General features: G+C 45.6%; 1 protein-coding gene and 1 long non-coding RNA gene across 11 annotated transcripts in view; both read right to left on the bottom strand.

Moving 5' to 3' along the window:
* The window catches only part of RAI14 (retinoic acid induced 14), a 194735-nt gene that overhangs the window by 101663 nt on the left and 68181 nt on the right, over positions 1 to 24891 (bottom strand). The window lies entirely within an intron of this gene.
* LOC138845178 (uncharacterized) overlaps positions 1283 to 24891 on the bottom strand; it is a 36352-nt gene continuing 12743 nt past the window's right edge. Inside the window, exon 2 of the long non-coding RNA XR_011382002.1 lies at positions 1283 to 24840. This is a non-coding gene — a long non-coding RNA (uncharacterized lncRNA). The remainder of the gene's footprint in view (positions 24841 to 24891) is intronic.

Below are 24891 nucleotides of genomic sequence, written 5' to 3'. Positions count from 1 at the left end.
CACCAGTCCACAGTCTCCGTCACACTCCATGCTCACACAGGGGGCTCCAAAACACTCATGGGAAATGTCTATCATGAAAAAACTATGCATGCATTTCAAAATTGTTTTTCACTAAAATAAATGTATCTTTTAATTCTATTTTCCATTAATTGGCTAAAGTATACTCATTTCATCAACTGAAATTTAGAAATAATGAGTACATTACAACATAATATAGAGTCAACACACATATTAAAACAAAAGATTTGGGGTGGGCCTTGTGGTGCAGTAGATTAAGCCACAGCTCGGGATGCCTGCATCCCATATCAGAGTGCCTGGGATGGAGTCCTGCTTCCGCCTCTGTGGGAGGCAGAATCCGTCTCCTGCAGGAGGCGAAGCCCGCCTCCCATAATATGGCGCTGATAAGGAGTAACCAGCTTTCACACAGCTGATTCATCTTGACTACTAGAAGCCGCAGGAGCCGATTCATGCTCTGAGTAGAGGAGAACGGCATGCTCCACACGTGGACAGGCGGAGCGCGGATTGGTGGAGAGGACTATAAAGGAGAAGAGAGCCGGCACGGTGGTGTGGGTTGGTTGGAGAGTGCGTTGGAGAGTTCGCGGGGGAAGTTCGTTGCTTTGTTCTTTCTCATTTCTCTCTACTCATTCTTGCTTTGGGAGTTCGCTGTTTGCTCATTCTTAATTTACTATAGAAAAGACTTGTAAAAAAAAGGGAACAACAAGCGTCCGGTCCAGTGCGGCTCCTCCGCGTGCGGAGGAGCAGCAAATGGTGCTGTGACTCGGATCCGGACTGGAGGAAGAAGCTGGAAAATACCGGAGAGAGAGACTAGGGAGAGCCTAGGAAAAAAGCCGGACGGAAAGTGCCAGGGAGAAGCTAGCAAGAACCCAGGCAAAAAGCCACGGGGTGGGGGAAGAAAAATAGAAGCTAGGAAAGAGGCATTTTCTGGGGACGCCCGGTAGACTCGGTCTTCACTACGCCTGCCGCTCCAACATGTCGCGGACGGTACAGACAGTGGAGTTCTTTGGCTACTCCTTGCCCACTGGCTACGTCTTCTTCCTCATGCTGGGCACCATCCTCTATTTCTCCCTAAAGTTCATCCGTTATGGGCTGAATGTGGTTCTCCTCTCTCTCTCTCCCTGCTCCCCACCTTCTCGCAGTTTTTCTTCTAAGCGAGGGAAACGAGGGGGGAGGAAATTTCGTGCATTCGTAAGAGCAGTCGCAGAGACGTCCCCCTGGTTTCTACAGCAGTGGAGACAGGTGGGACGGCAATTGAGCGCAGCTGGGGAATCAATAGAAGTGCTAAGGCTGTGGCAACTCATTGATCAAGCGCTTCAGGACCCCACGGAAGGGATCGAATTATTGCTTAATGAGGGGAGTGAGTTGCAGGAAGAATCATGGGCAGCCAGGCGAGCAGCTATTGTAACGAACAAGTGAGAAAAAAAATCAAAGAAGGACTTAGAGAGCCAGGAAGCTTGGGGGGGGGGGGGTGGAGAGGAAGCTGAAGAGGGAACCTCGCCCCCAAGAGAGATGCCAAGAATATATCCTGGCTCTACAAGGCTGGCAAATTCAACCATAAAGGATGAATCGCCACCCCGGGAGCCCCCTTAGTACTGCCAAAGTTTCCTCCTGTAAAGAAAAGCCTTTTTTTCCACATGAGATTGAAGAAGAGTAGGAGGAGGAAGAAGGAATGATGGAGGGAGTAGGAATGCAGGAAGAGATTGAAAGGCCAAGAACCGAAAGCAAGCAAAGGGGAGCTGTTTATAAAAAACCTGCTTGGGAGCTATACAGGAACCAGACCAGGTGTTCCCTGTAATTCAAGATCAGCAAGGAAATAGGGGTTGGACGCCTCTTGATCACAAGTTACTTAAAGAATTGCAAAATCAGTACAACTGTGTGGTCCCCATGCAAGTTTTACACAGGCAATCCTTGATAACATAGGACAGCAAGGCCTGATACCCGAGGATTGGAGGAACTTAGGAAAGGCGGTGACTTAGGCAGGGGTGACTTCCTCTTATGGTTAGCTGCTTATAGAGAATTTGCTCGAATACTCAGAGCAGAACTATAGAGCAGGGAATCAAACATGGGATGAGGAAATGTTAAATGGAGAAGGGCAATTTGCCAATCCTGATGATCAGGCCCGACTACCAACAGCTGTCCTTTTACAAGTAAGAGATAGCAAGAAGAGCCTGGAAGGTGGTACCCAGAAAAGGTGAGAAGACACAGCTTGACTAAGATAGTGCAGGGCTCTACCGAACCTTACGCTGACTTCATGAACAGATTAATGGAAGCAGCGGGAAATATTTTTGAAACTGTGGAAGAAGCTATGCCCTTAGTCAGAAGATTGGCGTATGAACAGGCCAATAAAACATGTCGTGAAGCTCTTAGACCATGGCAGCATAAGGAGATCCCTACCTTTTTGAAAATCTGTAGGGATGTCATGGATGATGTGGCTTCTGGATCACATGCTGCAGTAGCAATGACCCGACAATTTCGAGATATGAGGGGACGAAAATGCTTTAAATGTGGTAGAGAAGGGCATTTAATGAGGGAATGTAAGGCGAAATTTCCAGCCCGAGATCAGCAGGGCATGGAGAACTCGAGAAGACCAGGCCTTTGCCCACGCTGCAGAAGAGGGAACCATTGCATCAGTGAATGTTACTCTAAAATGCATAGGGCAGGCAATCCCCTAAGGGTGCCAAATGAGCCAGGCCCCATAAAAAGACCAGGTGTATATGGACAACAGCCAAAAAACGGAATGTGTGCCCCTGCACCCCAGGGCCAAAACAATCGGTGGGTACCGTGGTCCCAACAATACAGAAACCAAGTATTTACTGCTCAGAGTTACGAGCCACAGGGTATTCGGTACTAACACCTCAAATGGGAGCACAAGCCATAGAGGTGATAGCAGAAACAATTTCGGCCAGGCAGAAGGGACTTGGAATAATTATAGGAAAGGCAACAAATGCTTTAAGAAGTCTAATGGTCATTACTGGGGTTTTCCAATTACCCTTTGATAAGTTAAAGGTGCTGCTACAATCCACAAAGGGCATTGTACAAATTAAGCCAGAAGAACCTGTGGCTCAGATGCTGATTATGACTGGAGCAGCACGCCTCTACTCCCGTCTAACTTTTTGCTAATGTGCCTGGGAGGCAGCAGACAATGGCTCAAGTACTAAGTCCCTGCAATCCATGTGGGAGACCTGAATGGAGTTCCTGGCTCCTGGCTTGGGCCTGGCCCAGCTCTGGTTGTTGTGGGCATCTAGGGAATGAACCAACAGATGGAAAATACAGCTCTTTTCCACTGCCTTTTAAATAAATTTAAAATGAAGAAATAAACACTAAAAAAGATTGATTGACAGAACTAAGTGAGGTTACACACATAAATGCACATCATTAACAGCAGCAATTAAAATTGTTCTTTTATTAAATCATCTTCTAAAACCCCATTGTTCTTACAAAGTGGGTCCAGACAACCACACTTGGCATCTGACAAGTGTTGGCTAATGAATGATTCAAGTTGCCCCTGTAGGTTATGGTGCCCAGTTGTTTGGTTAAACACAAGTCTAGAAGTTGTAAAGAAAGGCCTTTTCTAGATGTGATAACATTTAAATCAGTGGTCTTTGAGTAAAGGAGGCCACTGTTCATAATGCAGGTGAGCCTCGTTCAAACTGCTGCAGATCACAAGAGAACAGACTTAGATCCCTGCTCCAGGAAAGGAACTCTGGAGACTGGCACTGTGGCACAATGGGTTAAGCCACCACTTGCAATGTTGGCATTCCATGTTGGAATCCCAGTTTGAGTGCTGACTATTCTGCATCTGATCCAGCTTCCTGCTAATGTGCCCCTAAAGACAACAGACGATGACCCAAATACTTGGTCTGCTACCACCCAGGGGGGAGGCCAGGGTGGAGTTCATGGCTTCAGCCAGGCCTAAATCTGGCTATTTGCAGCAATTTAAGGGGTGAACCACTGGATGGAAGAACCTTGTCTCTCTGTCTTTCCCTCTGTTCTTCTCTGTCACTCTGCCTTTCAAATATATAAATGGGAGGGAAGGGGAGGGGAGGGAAAGGGGGGGCTGCCTCTAGTCTGTCTTTGGACTCAGATGTAACTCTTGTCTGTGTCAGCAGGCAGCCCTACAGACTTCAGATTTGCCAACCCCTAAAATTCAATGAGCCAATTCCTTTAGAATCAATCTCCATCATCCTCTTTAGGTACATAAATAACAACAGATACTTTCTAAGAAATGTGCCATTAGGCAATTTCATGGTTGTATATACACCATGGAGTATACTACCACAAGCCTATATGGTAATGGGCTATTACATACCCAGGCTACAGAATACAGGCTGTCACATATGTGATCCAGCTTTGACCAAAACATTGCTATGCAACACATAACTGTATAAACTTGCACAAACTGATTTTGTTTCTCCAAAGAATTTTAATATACACCATCACTCTACAGCCGATGCCTAAGAGGGAAATCAAATTCCTCTTGGTCAACTTTCGACCACATTAGAGTATGTGGCTTTACAAATTTTCACTCAAATTGGACATGGTGTCAAATTTCCAGGTCTACCATAACAAAATCCCACACTGGGTGGCCTAAACAACAGTAATTTACAGAAGTCCAAGGTCAAAGTGTCAGCAAATTGGTTTTCCCTGAGGCCTCTGCCCTTGGTTTGCCAACAGCTGCCTTCTCACTGTGTCCTCTCATGGTTTTGTTTCTGTGATAACTGTGGGGAGCAACTCGGACTAGACTAAGTTACTGGAATTAAGGCTTATTCTATGCATCTGCTCTCCCACAATATGGCGCTGGGAGAGGAGGAAACAGCTTCTACACAGCTGCCTCCAGTTCAACCAATAAGCAGCAGGACCTGCTCCTGATTGGAGGAGAGCAGCGTACTCGGCGTGTGGGCAGCCGAGTTGGGATTGGTGGAGGACTATAAAGGAGGAGAGAGACAACATGCACCAGGAACATCTATCTGAAGGAACACCTGAGCAGCCCCCGAGAGAGCCGGCTGGCGGTGTGCCGCTCCCCCGAGGAAGTGGGGAAAGTGGCAGGGGGAACCGCCCTTCCACGGAGGTGGAAGGGTCGGTAGCCAACCCGGGAAGAACCAGCAGCAAACCCGGGGAGGGCCGAGCAGACAAAAGAACAGCGCAGGGTCCTGTGTCGTTCCTCCGCGAAGAGGGGGAGCGACATAATGGTGCCGTGACTCGGATAAGAAGCCTAGGCAGGGTTTAGTGTCGTTCCTCCACGAAGAGGGGGAGCGACAATAACATATCCCTGGGGTCTCTTCATATGCCCAAATTTCTACCCCCTCATAAGAACACTAGTCAGACTGGACTAGGGCCCATCCTAAGGACCTCATGTTAACAACCCCCTTTAAAGGCCCTCTCTCCAAACAGTTACATGAAGCTCCTGGGAGCTGGGACCTCATCACAGGAATTCAGCATGGGGACCCAACCCAGCCCATACAGAGTCTAACAGGAAAGGTGTGATTAAATATAGGAATATCGACTTCATGGCACACATGACAGCTTTGTGCAGGAATCACTCAGGGGAAGCTTTGCTCTAGAACAGTCAATGGTGTTCAAAGGAACCTGTAAATATATGTCGACACCGGTTGGCAGAGAAAATAAGAGGTGATTTAGTAAGAGCCAAGCCCAAGGCATCTAGGCAGATACTCTGGTACAACGTTGTCACGTAGGCAATGCTTTGGATACAGCTCAGTACAGAAGGCAGCATGGATTTACTTATTTGAACTTGGTTAATCATTATTCTCCCCATGGGCTGGATGGAAATACTAAAATCAGCTGCCAAATCCCTCTTGAGCCCCGGAGCAGGTATGATGTGAAAGCCTTGCAGATATCCATCAATAGCATGCTGCTGACCACAAGCTGGTCAGAGTCCAGAAATGAAAGGCATCAGACAGGAGTCAAAGGGAGATGGGAGTCCTAGCAGAAGACAGGGGGATGGGGGGAAAGGCGATAGGGTGACAAGGAAGAAAACAGAAAAGAGTTAAGAGCAAATGGAAGGAAAAAGGTAAGAAATAGGGAAAGAAAACCTAGGCAGGTCTTTGAATCTCTCTCAGGGGAATACACTGCTTCTATCTCTAAGTGCAAAATAAACAACAACAAAAAAGCTACACTTTTACATGCAATGTACATTATTCCCCAAAATTATTCTTAATTTCTCATACCCCAAATAGTCCAGGGAGACTTCATGAAAGTTTTTTTTTTGACAGGCAGAGTGGACAGTGAGAGAGACAGAGAAAGGTCTTCCTTTGCCGTTGGCTCACCCTCCAATGGCCACCGCGGCCGGCGCACCATGCTGATCCGATGGCAGGAGCCAGGTGCTTCTCCTGGTCTCCCATGGGGTGCAGGGTCCAAGCACTTGGGCCATCCTCCACTGCACTCCTGGGCCACAGCAGAGAGCTGGCCTGGAAGAGGGGCAACCGGGACAGAATCCGGCGCCCTGACTGGTACTAGAACCCGGTGTGCCGGTGCCGCAAGGCGGAGGATTAGCCTAGTGAGCCGCAGTGTCGGCCTAGTACTATTATTTTTATTTGATAGCTAAAAAGAACTCAGATGGGGCCACTGAAATGATGTTCACAGTCCACAAGCAATTCAGCATTTTACAGACTAACTCTACTCCATGGAAAACAAAGGACTCCAGCTTTTCAGTCCACCGTCCTGCCCTTAAACCTCTGGCTCATATGTGGGGTCTTTCAGAAGTTTATAGAAAATGAGGGGCCGGCGCCATGGCTCACTAGGTTAATCTTGTGCCTGTGGCACCCGCATCCCATATGGGCACTGGTTCTAGTCCTGGCTGCCTCTCTTCTAGTCTAGCTCTCTGCTATGGCCTGGGAAAGCAGTAGAAGATGGCCCAAGTCCTTGGGCCCCTGTACCCACGTGGGAGACCAGGAAGGAAGCACCTGGCTCCTGGCAGCTCTGGCTGTAGTGGCCATTTGGGGAGTGAACCAACAGAAGGAAGACCTTTCTCTGTCTCCCTTTCACTGTCTGTAACTCTAACTCCCTAAAAAAAATCTAAAGTTTATGGAAAATGGATATTATGAGAAAAAAATTGTATGGATTTCAAAATATTGGGGTGGGGCAGAACTAAATAGAGGGCAAGATCTTCCTTCCACTGGTTCACTCCAGTGGCTGTAGCAGTCAGAGTTGAGTCAGGGTGAAGCCAGGAGCTTCATCCAGACCTTCCACGTGGATGGCAGGGGCCCAAGCACCTGGGCCATCTTCTGCTTTTCCCAGGCCATCAGCATAGCTGTCATAGCCATCAGCATTTCCAGCCACGCCGCAATGCCTGCCCCACACTTCTTAAGTCCATTTTCCATGAACTTTTTGATGCACCCCTGCGACTAATCAAACTATGTGACTTAAAATGTATGTCTACTCCTTTTATGCAAAAGTTCCTTCTGGCTTCACGCTCCAAGTTTTATAGTTTGTTTAGCTTTCAGGATATCTCACTTTCACGCAAGCCCCAAGAGAAAAGTGATAAATAGGTAACTATTTACCAGGGAAAATGGCCATGGCAATACTATCAGGAAAAACTTATTGTTGACTCGAAGCCAGCTGGTATCCTTCCCCTGTGACTTTCCAGAATCCTTTGCCCTCACATTTACAGGGAGTTCTAAGCAAACACTCAATTTCTCCCTATAATTATCTAAAGGAGTTTTTTTTTTTTTTTTAATCTCAGGAAAATGTAATTTTCTAGTACTGGGGGCAAGGTGGGTGACAGGTAACATGGCCGTCATCATGAAATCCGATCAGGCTAGGCCATTAAGGGAAGGAAAGCCATTCCCTGGCTTCCCGGGGGGTGTTCCACACCTCTGCCATCACCACCAGCAGGTACCGTCCAGCACAGCCCAGGGAGGTCACTTACCAACTGCACACTTCAGCCTGGCTTCCACATGAAAACCTAGGCTCCAGGTCAAAGCTGGAAAGTGATACCTGTTCTGGACCAAGTTCAAAATCATGTCTTCTAGGCCTTGGCACCAGGTCTTACCACCACAGTGACCCATGGCACGGCGATGCAGAACATTCTGGGAGCCCCTGTGCCTATAAGCTTGAAAACTGCTCATTTACAAGGACAGGTTGCATTTTCCACCAAGAGCACAGCAAGCTTCCTGGTCCCCATACATTCTCCCAGAATGGCCCTGCATCAAGAAGCAGTCTATTTTTCTGTCCTGGAATCGGAAGGCGGCAGAAGTGATGCCGTGTGACTTCTTGGGCGAGGCCATAAAAGGTGATGAGATTTCTGTCTGGCTCTCTCTTGGGATGCTTGCCCTTGGAGCCCAGCTACTTGCACTGTGAGAAAATCCAGGCCATGTGGAGGGGAATGAGATGCTGCTCTGAATCCTCCAGTGAGGTCTCGGGTGACAGCCAGCATCAACCACCAGACACTGAACGAACAACAGCCAGCAGGTGATGGCACCCCCGGCCTTCCATTCTCCGCAGCTGAGGTCCCACCCATCACAGATCAGAAACAAGGTGTCCCCATTGCACCCTATCCAGAGAATCAGTGGGCGATACATATTTGTTTTACACTACACTGAATGCAGGGGTCACTTGTTAAAGTGCCAGCTAACTAGAAGATACAACACAGCTTAGGTTAACATGCGGAGGCAGAAGGAATTAACTTCTCAATCTTGGTTTTGTACAATTCTGGCCTTAAGTTTGACATGGAGGTGGGGAAGAGCAGGCAGGAAGCGGAAATGAATATTTAAGTGTCTACTTCCTGTATCAGACACTTACTGAAAGTGAAGAAAACTCAGTTTCTCCAATTTCCAGGAAGTAAAAGGTGATCACCATTTCAGAGAGGAGGAGGTTGTAGCACAGAAAGGTTTAGGAGTTCATCCGAGGTCCTACTGATGGTGGTAGAGTCGAAATTTGATCACACATGTGCCTGACCCCAAAACACACACCTCCTGTTCTCCCAATGACAGGGGGTGGGAGGCTACGGCTGTGGCACTGGACTGGAAAGGGTGGGGGCACTGCAGGGACCTCAGAGGGTAGGGTTGAGCCCATAAATCCATAGGGGCCCAGTCATTCTGTGCAATTTGCCACACCCAATTTTTATATTTAGTAAATTTCATAACACTTATAATTCAGATTTACTGAATACATAATTGATGTTGCTCATTTTGTGTCTTTTCAATCAACAGATAAGAGAACAGCCACTAAAAGTTCAAGGTCCATGAAGTTCCTACATGTATGCTGGAATAAGATTTTTATGCTTAGAAATGTTGGGAACCTGGGCGGGTGGTGGGCGCGACAGGTTACGGTGCACTTGAGATGCTGGTGTCCCATGTCGCAGTCCTGGTGTGAGTCCCAGCTACTCCGCTCCAGATCCAGCTTGCTGTTCATGCACTGGAAAGGCTGCAGCTGAGGCCCAACAGCTGTGTCTTCAGCTAACGATGACGCCAGCACTGGGCCTTCCCACTCCACACACCAAGAGCCAGGGACAGTGATGGCGGGCAGAGAGACATGAGCCCTTCCTTGGCTCCCCCTTGCCTTGTCTTCATCCGTCAGGATGCCCTGCTGACCCCACAGTATGCTTTTCCTTCCGGAAAGCAGCTTAAGGTCCGGCCTGGAAGGAATTGGGCGCGTCACCGGGCCAAGGTCAATGCCCTTTCTGAGCAAAGGAGCAGACTCCATTCAGAGCTGCGCTAATGAGGAAAAATGCCAGGACTTCATGCTCCTCAGAAAAGCCTTCCTCAGACAGCAGACCCACAAGGCAATGGGGGGAGGGGCAGATACTGCTGCGCAAATGCACAGCCAACCCCTCATCCCGCCTCGGACAAAGGGCCATGGTGGGTGGGGCTCACGCCCTCTCTTCTCCCCGGGTGGGAATCAGAATTGACACCACTAAGAAAGCCTTGCCTGGGGATTACTAGTCTACCTTAGGACCATCCCTCCCCCACACTCCCTCGCTTTCCTTAAGCTCTTAAATCACTGCATTCCACAAGGATCTTTTTTTCTTCCCAAATTGGGGAGATGAAGGAGAATTACAGTATCTAATGAAGTCACTCTGTGTCAAACAGCTAAGGAATTTCAACTCATAAAGCTGCATTTTATTAAAACTGGACCCACATTGTTTTTTTCTGAGTCTACATGGCTAGAGACTGTTTAGCTCTGGTGAAATGGGGAGAAAAGAAAATAAGAAATGTGCTTTTCAAAATCTTGATTCTCTTATTAACTTTAGGCATGTGAATAATTCAAAGACATTCTTTGTGGTAACTCTCTAAAATAAACACGGTCAAAAAATGAACCACAATGAAACACTGTTTAATTCATAAATGAAGGGAGTGTAAGCTTTTTATCTTATGAAGTGCACAACTAGACCCCTGGACATGTGCGCACACACAATGCAGAATGTATAAAAAATGAACATACATCATCGTTCAAATTCACCTACCGGGTGCCAGCGCTGGCTTAGAGAACATTCTGCAGGTCGCATCACAAAGTGCATAATGGATGGCAGGAAGGAAAAGAAGCCGCAGCCAGATGAGCCTCCTCTTTCACCCCCAGGACCTCCCCAAACTCCCCATCAGAGGAAGAGACCCCTACTGGTGCTCACCTGGTTGAACCAGGCTCTCTCCCCTTCCTCTCCAAGCAGGAGGAGGGCATGGAGAGGTAGAAGTAGAAGAGATACTTCGAAAATTAAACTGCAAACTCATACTTAGCCAGTCACACAATAAAAGCCGGCACCCCGGGTTCTAGTCCTGGTTGGGGCGCCAGATTCTGTCCCAGTTGCTGCTCTTCCAGTCCAGCTCTCTGCTGTGGCCTGGGAGTGCAGTGGAGGATGGCCCAAGTGCTTGGGCCCTGCACCCGCATGGGAGACCAGGAGGAGGCACCTGGCTCCCAGCTACAGATCAGCGCAGCACACCAGCCATGGCGGCCACTGGGGGGGGGGGGGGGTGAATCAACAGAAAAAGGAAGACCTTTCTGTCTAACTCTGCCTGTTTAAAAAAAAAAATGAGCCACTTGGGATGCCCCCATCCCAGGTCAGAGGGCCTGAGTCCGAGTCCCTGCTCTGCTCCCAGTTCCAGTTTCCTACCAATGCTCATCCTAGGAGGCAGCAGTGATGGCTCAGGTAGCTGAGTCCTTGCCAATATGGGAGACCTAAATTGAGTTCCTGGCTTCAGCCGGACCTAGTCCTGGCTGTTGCAGGCATCTGGAAAGTGAAACGTGGGTGGAAGATCTCTCTGCCTTTCAAACAAATCAAATATTTTAAAATAAAGCAGCTTTTCTTTAAAATAGCCTTTCTTAAAAAAAAAGTTACTGCCCTTTTAGCTTTCCCTAGCAGATTTTTCTAAATGGAGGCAGAACAAGGGACTTGGGGTGCAAGGCAATGGTCCCAGTGGAACAGAGTACAGCTGGGCAGCCTTTCCCTGACCCAGATCATCAAACCCAAATGTCCATGTTTCTCAGAGGATAAGAGCATGTCATCTACCCAGCCTTCCCCTTAGGACCCACATATCTCCTACAGCACAGAGCATCTGCCTATCGGCCTCATCCGTCACAGAACCTCCAGATGCGTCTCATCAGGCATTCGCAAGGGCAGGGTTCTGTTGAGACTTTAAATTCCTAGACAGGAGGAAATACGGTTGTTTTTCTTGTACTGTAGTATAACTACCCAAATACTGCATACAAACATATCACATTCCTGCCAGAAAAAGCTTTTTGTGAAGTCTCATTTCCTTTAGTGCGTCTGGTCTCAGCAGAACTCTGGGACGACTGATGATAACATCCTTAATTTACGACAGAGGTAACTGTGGTTCATTCATCCATTTATTCATTCAACAGATTTACTGAGCCCTCTTACGGGCCAGGCTGCAGGTTCTCCACTGAGTCACTCAAAGCCCATGTCCTCTAGGGGTTCGGTCGTAAACAAAGAGGACACGCTCAACAAGCAGGCAAGACTTCCAGGGCGAGCAGTGTTGGAAAAGTTAAAACAAAAGGATAGGAAGAAAGGACAGCAAATTTTATACTAAGTGTTTTTACTGACTTGATGTGGATTCACATATATTGATTTTCCATTGATGCAGGGGAGGGGCAGTTCAGAGATGGTCCATTTAGGTGACATCTTAGAGACCTGCAACAGAGCTTTCTGGACCAGAGAACATCAGGTGAGAGAGGTCGTGAGGCTGAGGCGGGCTGGGCAGACTGATGGCTGTGCCAATGTGTGAATGTGTGCAAGAGCGCTCTAAGCGAGTACATAAGAGGTCAGAGAGGGATCAGCACAGGGGCCTTGTCAAGGCGGCCAGGGCTTTGCTTTCACTGAGTGGTTAGGGATGCCAGTAAAGCGGTGTGAGCAGAGGGGTGACAGGAGGCATCACCCTTGCTGCTGAGCACACTAGGGGCTGGGACGGAGGGAAGGACAGGCAAGGAGACCAATTAAGAAGCCACAGTAAGAGCCCAAGGCTGTGCGTGGACTAGGGTGCAGTTTGTGGACATGTTTTGAAGATCCGGCTATTATGCTTTGCTGATACAGATGAGGGCTGTGACTTACACTGCCTGGGAGTCCAATCCCAGCTTTGCCACCTATGAGTGATGGGACCAAGGGAAAGGGAAAATAAATGTTTTCACTTCTCTAAGTCAGTTTCTTCCTCTATAAAATGCAGATAATACCACCTTATGTGGCAAGGTAGAAGTACTATATACAGTTATCTGCTATGACACCTGAAAGCTACTCTTTTAAAAATTCTTTTATCTTCAGCTAGACCAAATACTTCTGGCCCCCAACAAAACAGTGCTCTTGTAAGGAGATGTCAGGAGAATTTTCACTTATTCATAAGGTCCCTGTCTCTGATGGACCCTGTCTGTGCTAGCCGGAGCCAACTTTCAGTACACATTTATCCTTTCAGCAGAACTGTTTTCAAGGCTGGGCTATAACAGTTCTAATTTTAATAAAATCAGCAAACCAGCATCCATGTCCCTTATCAGAGCACTGGACAGAAACAGTAAATGAAAAACAGAATCCTGGGGCTAAGAATCTCTGACAATGCAAAGAAGGGATCTTGGACATTATATAGTTCAGAGGGAATTTGTGTAACTGTATTCTACAAAACAGCATTAATTGTTACGTTATTGGATTTTAAAGCTGGAAATTCTCACTTCCTTTGTTATCCAGTAATTGCAATTAGGCCAATATTTTTGAATTATGTTGACATATGATCAAGGTCTTCTGACCTTGACTCCAACAAGGAATGAAGCCACTCTGTCCTGAAACTCAACCAGAAAATCAGCCTTGACTTCTTGGCTGGCATACCCACTGAAATGTGCAGGTTCATTCCACGTTCCATCTCAACCCAATACCAATGCTTTCTCTCTAAAAATCTGAAGTTATTTTACAAAGGTCATTTGTAGATATTATGATTTTTTGACACACATCCTTAGAATATAATAAAAGTAACGAAATAAATATTTCAAAGGGAGATTCTTCTGCACATATTGGTGTTATAGGCTGAATTATGCTCATAAAAATGTTAAAAGCCTTATGACACTCCAGCACCACATCAAAATATGACCCTAGAGTCAGCCGGTATTGTGCATTGGGTTTAGCCATTGCTTTTAATGCTAGCATCCCATATGAAGATTGGTTCCAGTCCCAACTGCTCCACTTCCAATCTAACATCCTACTAATGCACCTGGGAAGGCAGCAGATGATGCTCTGGGCACTTGAACCTGCTGCCACCCACATGGGAGATCTGGCCGCTGCAGCCATTTGGGGAATGAACCAAAGTGAATGGAAGAGCACTCTTTAACTCTGCCTTCCAAATCTTTTTAAAAAATGAGATCTTATTTGGAATTAGTGTCTTCAAAGGAATAGTCAACTTAAAATGAGATAGTGAGGGTACCCCAATACAAAAGAGTAATATTCTCTGAAAAGAGAATATGGACACCCAGATAGACACAGATGGAGAGAAGGTGTCTATGTGAAGATGGAAGATTGCAACAGAGGACTAGAGAAGAATGCCAGTAAAATGGGGCCAGCACTGTGGTGTAGCAGGTAAAGCCGCCACCTGCAGTGCCAGCGTCCCATATGGGTGCTGGTTCAAGTTCTGGCTGCTCCACTTCCAATCCAGCTCTCTGCTGTGGCCTGGGAAAGCAGTAGAAGATGGCCCAAGTTCTTGGGTCCCTGCACTCGTGTGGGAGACCTGGAAGATGATTTTGGCTCCTGGCTTTGGATCGGCCCAGCTCCAGCCTTTGTGGCCATTTGGAGAGTGAACCAATGGATGGGAAAAATGAGCTAACAGTCCCTCTCTCTGTAACTCTTTCAAACAAATAAATCTTAAAAAAAAAAATGCCAATTAAGAAGGTAGGAAGAAGCAAGGAAGCATTCAAAAGGAGCAGGGCCCCACCCAAACCTTGATTTCAGACTTCTAACCTTTAGAAACATGACCCAATAGATTTGGCTATTCTAAAGCACCCACTGTATGGCACTTTGCTATGGCAGCCCTAGCATGTGAGTATCAGAGAGGAAGGTGGAGGACGCTTTCTCACCAAGGTCAACCAGATGTCCTTGGACATCCACTGAAGGTATTTGCATCAGAACTCAATCTGAATGCAGAACAAAGGAATCACAAAAGACCATCTGAAATGATGTGGGTGTTGAACCCCTTTGCTTTCCCAGAATGGTCTGAGAACTACATCTGCCCATTTGCATCACTGGCGGACAACTTATTCTGATGCCTGTCAGTCAAGAATATCTACAACACTGCTTCCCTGCTGTACGACTGCCTACCGTACAGTGGCTCTACACACTTCTGCTCGAGACAACCTCCGAAGGATGCTTACACATATTCAGCCCCAGAGGCTCCTTAGAAATGTTGGTTCAGCTAAATGGGAAGATGAGGAGCAGACAACTTAAAACATTTTTTTTATTTTGAGAGGCAGAGAGAGTGCAAATACTCCCATCTGCTAGTTTGCTCCCCAAATGCCCACAAAGGCTGGAGTGGGAGCCAAGAATGCAATCCAGATCTCTATTTGGATGACAGAAACTTAATCACTGGAGCCATCAGCACTGCCTCCAAGGATGTGCATTAGCAGGGAAGTACAGTCAGGACCCCGAGCTGGGAATCAAATCCAGGTGCTCCATTGTGGCCTTGTAATCATTTTGACTGTTAGCTGAATTAGATGCCTACCCTAGAATCAAAGTCAGGAACTGCAATGTGGAATGCAGACATCTTAAGTGGAAGCTGGGCTAAATGCCTACCCCAGATATACCTACTGAAAAACAATACTCCCCAGGTGACAGGAATATGTAGTGATATTATATCAGTGAAGATTTTTTTTTCTAACATCAATGGGGGTGGGGGGCAGAAGTGTATGTCATCTAAAACTCAGAAATACTAGAAAACTCCTCCTGTTTGGAATTGACACTAAGTAGCCACAGAGCTTGAAAGTCGACGTTAGAAAATTTCAGGATGAATAAGTGTCCCCTCATTGTTTGACTGGCAGTGTTTAACTAGATGGATCCAGATGGGCTCTCAGGCAGCCAATTTTATCTTCAGCATGAGTCTTGCTTTAAGATTTATTTCTTTGAAAGGCAGAATTAGAGAAAGGGAGAGACAGAGGAAAAGATTTTCTACCCCCTGGTATACTCCCCAAATTATCACAACAGCTGAGGCTAGACATGGGTACAGGGGCCCAAGCACTTGGGTCATCTTTCGCTGCTTTCCCAGGCACATTAGTAGGGAGCTGAATAGGAACTGGAACAGCCAGGACTGGAATCAGTGCCCATATGGGATACCCCTGTTGCAGGTGGCGGTTTAACCTGGTACACCACAGTGCTGGCCCCAGGCATCATAATCTTTGAGAGTAAATCCTCCTCTTGTGAATTTTCTTAAGAGAAAGTAAAATTGTATCATAGTTTTAGAAAAACTGACATATTCCCTGTTGCAGTTTTGCAAAATATTTGAATATCTAAAGCCAAATATACAACCTATAAAATAGGTTTTGAATAAATTTAAAGGGAAAAGTGTTCAGTTTTGTTTTGGTGAAAGAGGCAAGCTAGTTACCTGCCAGTTTTACAGCAGACATAATTATACTGTCAGCGCTCTGTAAGACTTCTTCAAAACATTTAAGTTTGCTTATATTTGGCTATCTCAGTGCTTCAAACGGGATTCTGAAGAATATATTAAATTTAATCTTCTCTCATACAGAGATGAAGCTCAGAAGCAGCTTAGCTTTTCTATTACCCAATTGCTTGACAAGATAACCTTTCTTTATTCCATTCAAGGCAGGATGGGGGTGCAGCGTAGACTCAAATGTAACAGACATACAGAGACATAAAAGGTGTGTTCCTTCCTTCCTTCCTCTCGCTCCTTCTCCACTCCTGCATCCATCTCTTTCCTGCCATTTTTCAAAGCTTTGACTTTGCTCTTGCAGAGACTGCCAGAGACTTAGGGGTTTCCTGTCTTCAGCTCTGTTTTGTGCTTAAGGGATGTGAGGAAAGCCCTGCACATTCCCATGGTTATTATAATCTCTACTTACAGTGGGGTCAGATTCTGCCCTCCCTGCTTGCTTTTAGCTAGTTGAGATTAACAGCAAAGTCTAGGGCCAAAGGAAGAGGACAGATACATTGTGACGAGGTACTGGAGGACATGAGGTAGGTATACACTTGAGGAAGAGATACAGTGTGACGAGGTTCTGGGGAGATAGCAGCATACTTAGTAAATGTATCTCTTTCCCAGATGCCTGTGGGACTTTGCACAACTCCAGTAAAAATAGTGCTTTGTACTCTTAGACAAGCAATTACCAGTGAACACAAAGATGGGAACAGAAGGGGAGCTGAGCAGGAAATAGTTTTAAAGCTTAAGGAGACTTCTGAGAGCATTCTGAAATCCAGAGAGGCAAACTGACCTGTAGGAGTCACACAAGAAACTGGCAGAGCTACGATCAGTAAATGGTTTTGTCCACCATATCACCCGCCAAGTCCTGACATTATTGGGAAATAACAGTAAAATGCTGAGCCAACCTCTCTGCCTGTCTTGCAAGGCCACCACAAAACACACCAAACCCCGGAGTAAGGGAAAGGGTTTATTGGCGAAAATCCAGCAGACCGGAGGGAAGGGGTGAAGGAGAAAGAGGGAGAATAGTGTAAGAGATCAAGAGAGATCAGGAGATGGAGAGAAGGAGAGAGGCGAGGAGAGGAGGGAGGGAGGAGACAAGAGAAGAGAGCCACGTGTTCAGGAACAGGTCCTTCTAAAACCTTTGGGTCGGTACCATGGCTCACTTGGTTAATCCTCCACCTGCGGCACTGGCATCCCATATTGACGCCGGATTCTGTCCCGGTTGCCCCTCTTCCAGTCCAGCTCTCTGCTGTGGCCCAGGAGTGCAGTGGAGGATGGCCCAAGTGCTTGGGCCCTGTACCGCATGGGAGACCAGGAGGAAGCGCCTGGTTCCTGGCTTCGCATCAGTACAGCACGCCGGCTGTAGTGGCCATTTGGGGGGTGAACCAACGGAAGGAAGACCTTTTCTTTCTCTCTCTCTCTCACTGTCTATAATTTCTATCTGTCAAGTAAAAAAAAAATAAAATAAAAACTTTGCCAGGGGGGCAGGCAGGGAAGGAGCAGCGAATCCCATTAGGATGGAGGTGGAGCTTGACGCTGGTGGTTGGGCCATGTGGGCACCTAGCTTCCAGCAATGGCAATGGCGGTGGGGGCTAGGGCCTAGGATGGTGTCAGGTGTAGATCGCGCCACAGATAAGACTGTGCCATTTTCCTAACATCTCTGGTCTCATGTTTTCCATATTTACTGTCTAACTACGCCATAATCAATAAGGCATGGGGGCAAGAGATGGAGGTTGTAATGATCTTGACTGAGTGACTGTATTTTATTAAGGGGGATGAGAAACTTTTCTGGAGTGGAAACTAAATATTGCTCATGAAATACAATCCCCGCCACAAAGTTTAAGATCCAGGAGTGACACGAGGCATATTCAGAAGGGACCCCAAGCATTAATTCTGTGCCCATAAGATGGCCCTGGTGTTTCAAGCAGACAAAAATGTTTTTGCAGTAACAGGAACTAGCAAAAAAGAGTAAACTATGTGGATCAGGAATAAAACGCCTTACCAATGCAATGAAGTTCTGAAACAAATTTTCCTCTACTAATCCAAGTATCACCTTTAAAATGTCCATGTAAATGTCTAAATTATCAGTCTCAAACAAATCCAGTTCTCAGCCTGAGATCTTTGGAAAATGGGTCCTATACATAGGGGTAAATCAAACACAGAAAATCATCCTTAAATGACATTATATTTGTTTATCTTCTAAAGATCTTCATTGTGCTCAGTTTAATGAGATTAACTTTTAATAACGGAAAGAAATGCACATTCCATGGGTCATATAAAGCCAAGGCTGCTGAAGGGGGTGATTTAACATTTCAAGGAAAACTGAATTATGTGAAGGTCAAGTCTCTTTTAAAAAGTACATTAGGAAGCATTACAAAAATAAGGAAGTGGTTATAAATCTAAGCTCCAAGAATGGTAACTCCCTTGTACAGACAGAGAAAAACACTGGGGCAGAACAATTACATTCCAATGTTAAAAGAACATTTAACAGGGAAAAAAATGTAAAGGCCAACATCACAGCATTAAAAATGTATCTTTAGAGATGCTGCATAGTGAAATCAGTGGTGTGAAAGCAGTAGATTCAGGACAGAAGGCAAAGTGCAAAGGGCAAGATATCACTTACTCAGACAGGGGTCATTTGCCTGCAGCAAAAGAAAAAAGCAAAGGGGCCATAAATCCCACCCCCAACAAAGCAAATGCAAATGGATAAGTGGTTTCCAAGTGTAAAGACTCACACCTGAGTGCGAGATCTCTTGCTCTGGGACTCCTATCGTTTCAGGCTTGGTCTTACAGGTATGAGCTTTGCTTTTTCAATTTTCTTTCTTTTCATTTTAGTGTTGTCCATAAGAAGTTGAATGAAAGCCACATTTTATATTTCTTGATAACCACATTTTAAAAAGTACAAAGAAACCAGGGAAAGTAATCTTAAGAACTTATTTTAGGTAAACCACATTAGCCAAAGCATTGTCATTTCAGCAAGAAATTACTAAGAAAACCATCAATTTTATTTTACAGTCTTTCCATAAATTTTCAAAATCAATATTACATTCCTTTTTCCATAAGTTTTCAAAATCTTGTACATCTCAATTCTGAAACTACATTTTTTATCAAACATTTCACATCTATTTAGATTTTGAGAAACACACATAAACAAACTCAAATTGCCCAAACTTAAATACTGTTTTTAAATTTTAAAGAAATACAATTTTTTAAACTCAATTCCTTCCTAGCTCTATGCTTCCAGTGCCTGGCAGATGCACGTGACTGGTGACCACAGGAGTCAACAGCACTGGGCTCACTTGCTTTATGCCACTTTCACAGGACTACTTTTTCTTTCCAACTTCCCATGGAGTGTAAAAGCTGGGCCATAAAAGCAAAGTCAATGGCAGGCATTTGGTGCAGGGGTTAAGACACTGGGAATGTCTTATCCGGGAGTACCTATGTTCAGCTTCTTGCTAAATGCACACTTGGGAGGCAGCATGTCATAGCTCAAGTATGTGGGAGACCTGGATGGAGTTCTGGGCTTCTGGATACAGCCTGGCCCAGTCCTGGCTGTTGTGTGCATTTGGGGAGTGAGCAAGTAAAGCAGCAACCTCAGCAACCTACCTTTTCAAATACATAAAATAAATACATAAAATAAACTACTTTATTACAAAAATTGAAGCACTCCATAGGGAGATAAAGGTAATCATTTCTTCATTACCCAAAACCTTTCTGTATTCCTTGAGCCAAATCACATAAACTGAAGAAATATTATTTTTTAAAAAAACTAGATTTGATAGGGATCTACAACTGAGAATAGGGTGAGAAAGGGGAATCAACAATATATTTGCCATTTCTAACAAAGTTAATCCTCACAATATCCCTAGGAGGGAAATAATTCTCCAATAATCATTTTACTGACCTGGAAACAGAGACTTATGTCAGACACTAAGTGGAGCACCCAGCATCTGAGCTTACTAACCAATCAACTGGACTACCTCTTAGTAGGTAGTTATTCAGTTAAGTAGGTAGTTATTCAGTTAAGTACTTTCGAGAACTTGTTCCCTGGTGGAGCTAGAAAAGAACCAGGGCCAAGTACACAGATGGACAGGGACCCACCAAAACCCTTATTGAAAGCACTGTCATTGCAAATGCCTCACCTAACAGGAGGATTCAATGCTCTCACTGGACACAGACTCTCAGGGAGGATCCTAGCATCTAGCACACCCCCTTGTCCCCAGCTTCACTCTCCAAGGTTTCAGTTACCTACAGCCAACTGTGGTCCAAAACTATTCAATGGAAAATTCCAGAAAAAAAATAGCTTGTACAGTTTTTACAATTTATCCGAGAGGCCGAGAAAGAACGAGATAGCTCCCATCTTCTGATTCACTGCTCAACTGCTCACAAGGGCCAGCCAGCACTGGGCCAGGCCAGAGTTAGGGTCCTGGAACTCAACGCAGGTATCCCTTGTGAATGGCGGCAACCCAACGACTCGAGCCATCCCTGCTGCCTCTCAGGGTGTGCATTAGCAGGAAGCTGGACTCAGGAGCAGAGGCAGGGGTCAAACCCAAGTACACTACTATGGGATTCTGCCATTTAACCACTAGCCCAAACTCCCACCCCTAAATAACTTTCACAACAGCATATTGTTATAATTGTTTTACTATTAGCTACTGTTAACCTGTTACTGTGCCTAATTTATAAAGTAAACCCTATCATAGGTATATTTGCATTTTCACAAGCTCCCCAGGAGGCTGCCTCTGATGGTGATGGGCCACTTGGAAAACTACGCAACTAGAAGGAAGATGGATGCATTGGAGGTGAAAGAAAGCAGCGCCACAAATCCCCAAGAACCTTGCTCATTAGGGTAAGCTACCAGGCTTGCACCTGCTTCCTTCAGTGCAGGACCTGGAAGGTAACTGAATCTGAAGAAGTGTGCTGGGTGTCTTCGCCCTTTCAGCTAAGAGGCAGGTGTGCAGACCATGGCCCCAGAGGCTGGTTTCCCATGCAGCCACTGAAGCTGAACCCTCCAAGCCCCGGCCACCACCTACCAATGGCACACACAGTGCATTCTCTGTGTCATTTCGTTTGTGCCTTTTTTTCTTTTTTTTTAAACTGCAAAAGCAAGATAATTTTCAAAAAGGACTCTAAATATTTTTGTTTAAACCTCAGGCTTCACAAAACTTGGATCTGCCCTCTGAGATCTCTTAGGTATTTATACCTTACAGGGTTTTTTCCTAGGGGAGATAAACATGAAAAATTTCAAAACATCGTAAATATGTTAAAACTTGCTTTCAACTCTTAGTGATACTGTATGGATTTGCTTAAATAGATTTCTGTAACATTTTAAATGGCTGTGTGATAATACCCAAAATATACTTGACCAATTTTCACTTAAGAGGTTTCTAATTTTAATTTTAATTTTTATTTGGGAGAGGGAGAGGGAAAGACAGCTTCCATCCATCAATTTTCATTGATATAAATACTACCATAATAAACTCTTTCCTATTTTAATTGTTTGACATAGATCTCCTAAAGTGTATAAAAACTTATAACTGTGGCCATGTCGATAATATTTATGAAATGCAGATTTCTGGTAGAGACATGAGATGTGAGGGCAGGCATCTGATACAGTGCATGGGCTGCCCACATCCCATCTTGGACTGCCTGTCTAGGTCAGCTCTGCACCTAATTCCAGCTTCCTGCTCATGTGCACCCTGGGAGACAACAGGTCCTAAAGCAGTTGGGTCCCTGACAGCCACATCGTAGAGCCAGATTAAGCTCCTGGCTCCCAGCTTCAACCTAGCTGGAAGCAGGTTGTTCAGAACTCTTTCTAATTTTATGTAAGTTATACAAATTTCATATAGATTTAGGAACACAGTAATACTTCTCACCTTACCCTTCCTCCCACACACGTGTCAACCTATCTTCCTCCTCCCTCTCCCATTCCCACTCTTTTGATAAAGATCTCCTTTCAGTTTACTTGATTATCAAGTTAATCCTACACTAAGTAAAAAGAGTTCAACAAATAGTATGAAGGGAAAAATAGACACTGTTCCTCAACAGAAGAGACAAGGGCCGTAAACAATCATCTAAATCTCAAAATGTCCATTTCACTCCAATACATTACATTTAGTTACTCTCTTTCAGTTACCTCCAATCAGAGAAAACATATGGTACCTGTCTTTTTGGGACTGGCTTATTTCACTAAGCATAATGGTTTCCAGTTGCGTTCATTTTGTTGCAAAAGATTTCATTTTTTTTTAACAACTGAGTAGTTCTCCATAGTGTGGACATACCATAATTTCTTTATCTAGTCAACAGGTGATAGACATCTGGGTTGATTCAGTATCTTAGCTATTGTGGATTGTGCTGCAACAAGCATGGGGGTACAGAACACTTTCATATGCTGATTCCTTTCGGTTTGGGTAAATTCCAAAAATTCCCAGGAGTGGGACGGCTGGATCGTATGGTATAGGTCTATATTCAGACTTCATTCAGAAGTCTTTTGATAAGCTCTAGCTAAATGACTCACAAATATGAGAGGGTACTTCAAAAAGTTCAAGGAAAATGTAATTAAAAGATGTCTTGGTGCAAAAAATTGAAAACCAAGCAAAGCTTTTTCAAAACACGTCTCCATGAGCCTTTTGAGGACCTGTCATATAATAATTGAATCATAATATTAAAATATCCTTTAAATGAGGATGAAACAGTTGCCCCATCAAAAGCAAGACCTTAGCAATGTTTTGGTCTGGGTTTTTTTTCCCGAGAACAAGAGGCAGAGTTCTGAATCAACGACAGTCAGACTCCCTGGTAGCCAATAAGACACAGATGCCAGTTGGTAAACTAGGTCTTAATCTAGGTAATTGTCTGCCCAGAATACAGGGTAGTTAATTAGCTTATATGAGGTCTCAGTTCATAATTGTGGTCTCTTTAGCTAACCACTTGAGCTAATGAACTAGAGATATAAAAATTTCACGGTCAGCCCTCTGTATCTATGAGTTCTGCATCCCTGGATTTGACCAACTACAGAACAAAAATATTTGTAAGAAAATTGCATCTAAACTAAATTTGTACAAATTAATTTCCTTGTCATTCTCAATGATTCAGTAAAGTGAGTACTTCCAGAGCATTCACTGTGCCATTGTATACAAGGATGTTGGTATCTTGGGGGGACCTGGAGCCAGTGTCCCATGAATATTGAGGGACAGTGGTACACAGAGGAGTTGGAACTACCAAACCAGGCTCTCCAATGATGCCTGTTGCTGCACAACAGCACAATCGACATGGCCAAGAGGCATTCAGAGTCCTAAAGGAACCACACCCAGCGCAGTCCACTGACCTGTTTCTGTGCCGGACACTGAACAGAGGGGCCACAGGCGTGAGTGGTGATGACGGACTATCAGTACTTTGACACTCATTCATCGATTCACCACAGTGACTGCTGCAGGCACAATGGGCCCATGCTGCTTCCATGCCATGGTCACCTGCCACCTCAGGCCACCAGTTCCCTATGCTAGGAGGGCCTAGGTGGCTTCCCAAATGCACCAGAAAAGGCAGGAATCTACAGTAACAGACTCCCCGGACTGCTGGACTTGCTGACCAGAGCTCAAAAGGCAATTCACCTTCCACAAGTCACCGGGCACACACAATTCCCCGAGAGGGCCCAGAACCAGAAACCACCACCCAAGGCAACCTATGCTCCCCCTCACAGAGCCCCGCCCACAAGGGCGAGGTTGCCTGCTAGGTCCTCCTCTCTGGGCCCTGCCCTCCAGAAACAGGTTTAACCACTTTGACTTCCATACTCTCCACTCCCTCTTATCTCTGTTCCCAAAGGTTCTCAGACAGATAATTCTGTCCCTGGCTGGCAGGCCTCAAAGTTTACCCATAATTATCATATGCCAGTTGCCACTGGAAACTGAAATGAGGAACTTGATACTCAATTCCAGGCCCTTACTCGGTCAACTGGAATCATCCTATTTTCTATCTCTCGAAGCAAACACCTGTGTACCAACAGCTGCTGTGGTCCCCAGGTCCAAGCTCTATTTCCTGTTTTACCCTTGTGAGTTGGACAAGTGTTACAGGTCCCAAAATGCTCATTGTTGAAGTCCTAATCCCCCAATTCCTCAGACTGTGACTCTGTTTAGAAGTAGGGTCAGTGCAAATGTAATTAACAATAAGGTGGCAGGAGGCAGGATAAGCTGCTGCTTATTGTAGCACAGGCCTGAGTGCATTCTACCTCCTAAGGCAACTGGGAAGGCAGTAGAAGATGCCCCAAGTGCTTGGGCCCCTGAATCCACACAGGAGACCAGGATGGAGTTCCTGGCTCCTGGCCTTGGCCTGGCCCCGCGCTGGCTACTACAGCCATTTGGGAAGCAAACCAGTGGCTGATAGAGCTCTACCTCCCCATATAGACATTCAACTGCTCTCTATTAAAGAAATCTTTAAAAATAATAAGGTGGGCCTCTCATCCAATATGACTGTCACTGTAAAAGGGAAAATTTCAGGGCTGGCACTGTGGCACAGTGTGTTAAGCCACCACCTGCAATGCCAGCATCCCATATGAGGGCCAGTTTGAGTCCCAGCTGCTCCACTTGCAACCCAGCTCCCTACTAATGGCCTGGGAAAGGCAAAGGAAGATGGCCCAATACTTGGGCCTCCCCACCTACAGAGGAGAGCCAGATGGAACTCCAGGATCCTGGCTCCCAGGTTGTTGTAGGCCATTAAGCGAGTGAACCATCTCTTGCTCACTTGCTTGCTCTCTCTCTCTCCCTTCTTTTTTTTTTTTTTTTTTTTTTTTGACAGGCAG

This window comes from Oryctolagus cuniculus, chromosome 14 (assembly GCF_964237555.1).
Source record: "Oryctolagus cuniculus chromosome 14, mOryCun1.1, whole genome shotgun sequence".
Classification (NCBI taxonomy): domain Eukaryota; kingdom Metazoa; phylum Chordata; class Mammalia; order Lagomorpha; family Leporidae; genus Oryctolagus; species Oryctolagus cuniculus.
This window is presented reverse-complemented; position numbering and strand designations above follow the sequence as displayed.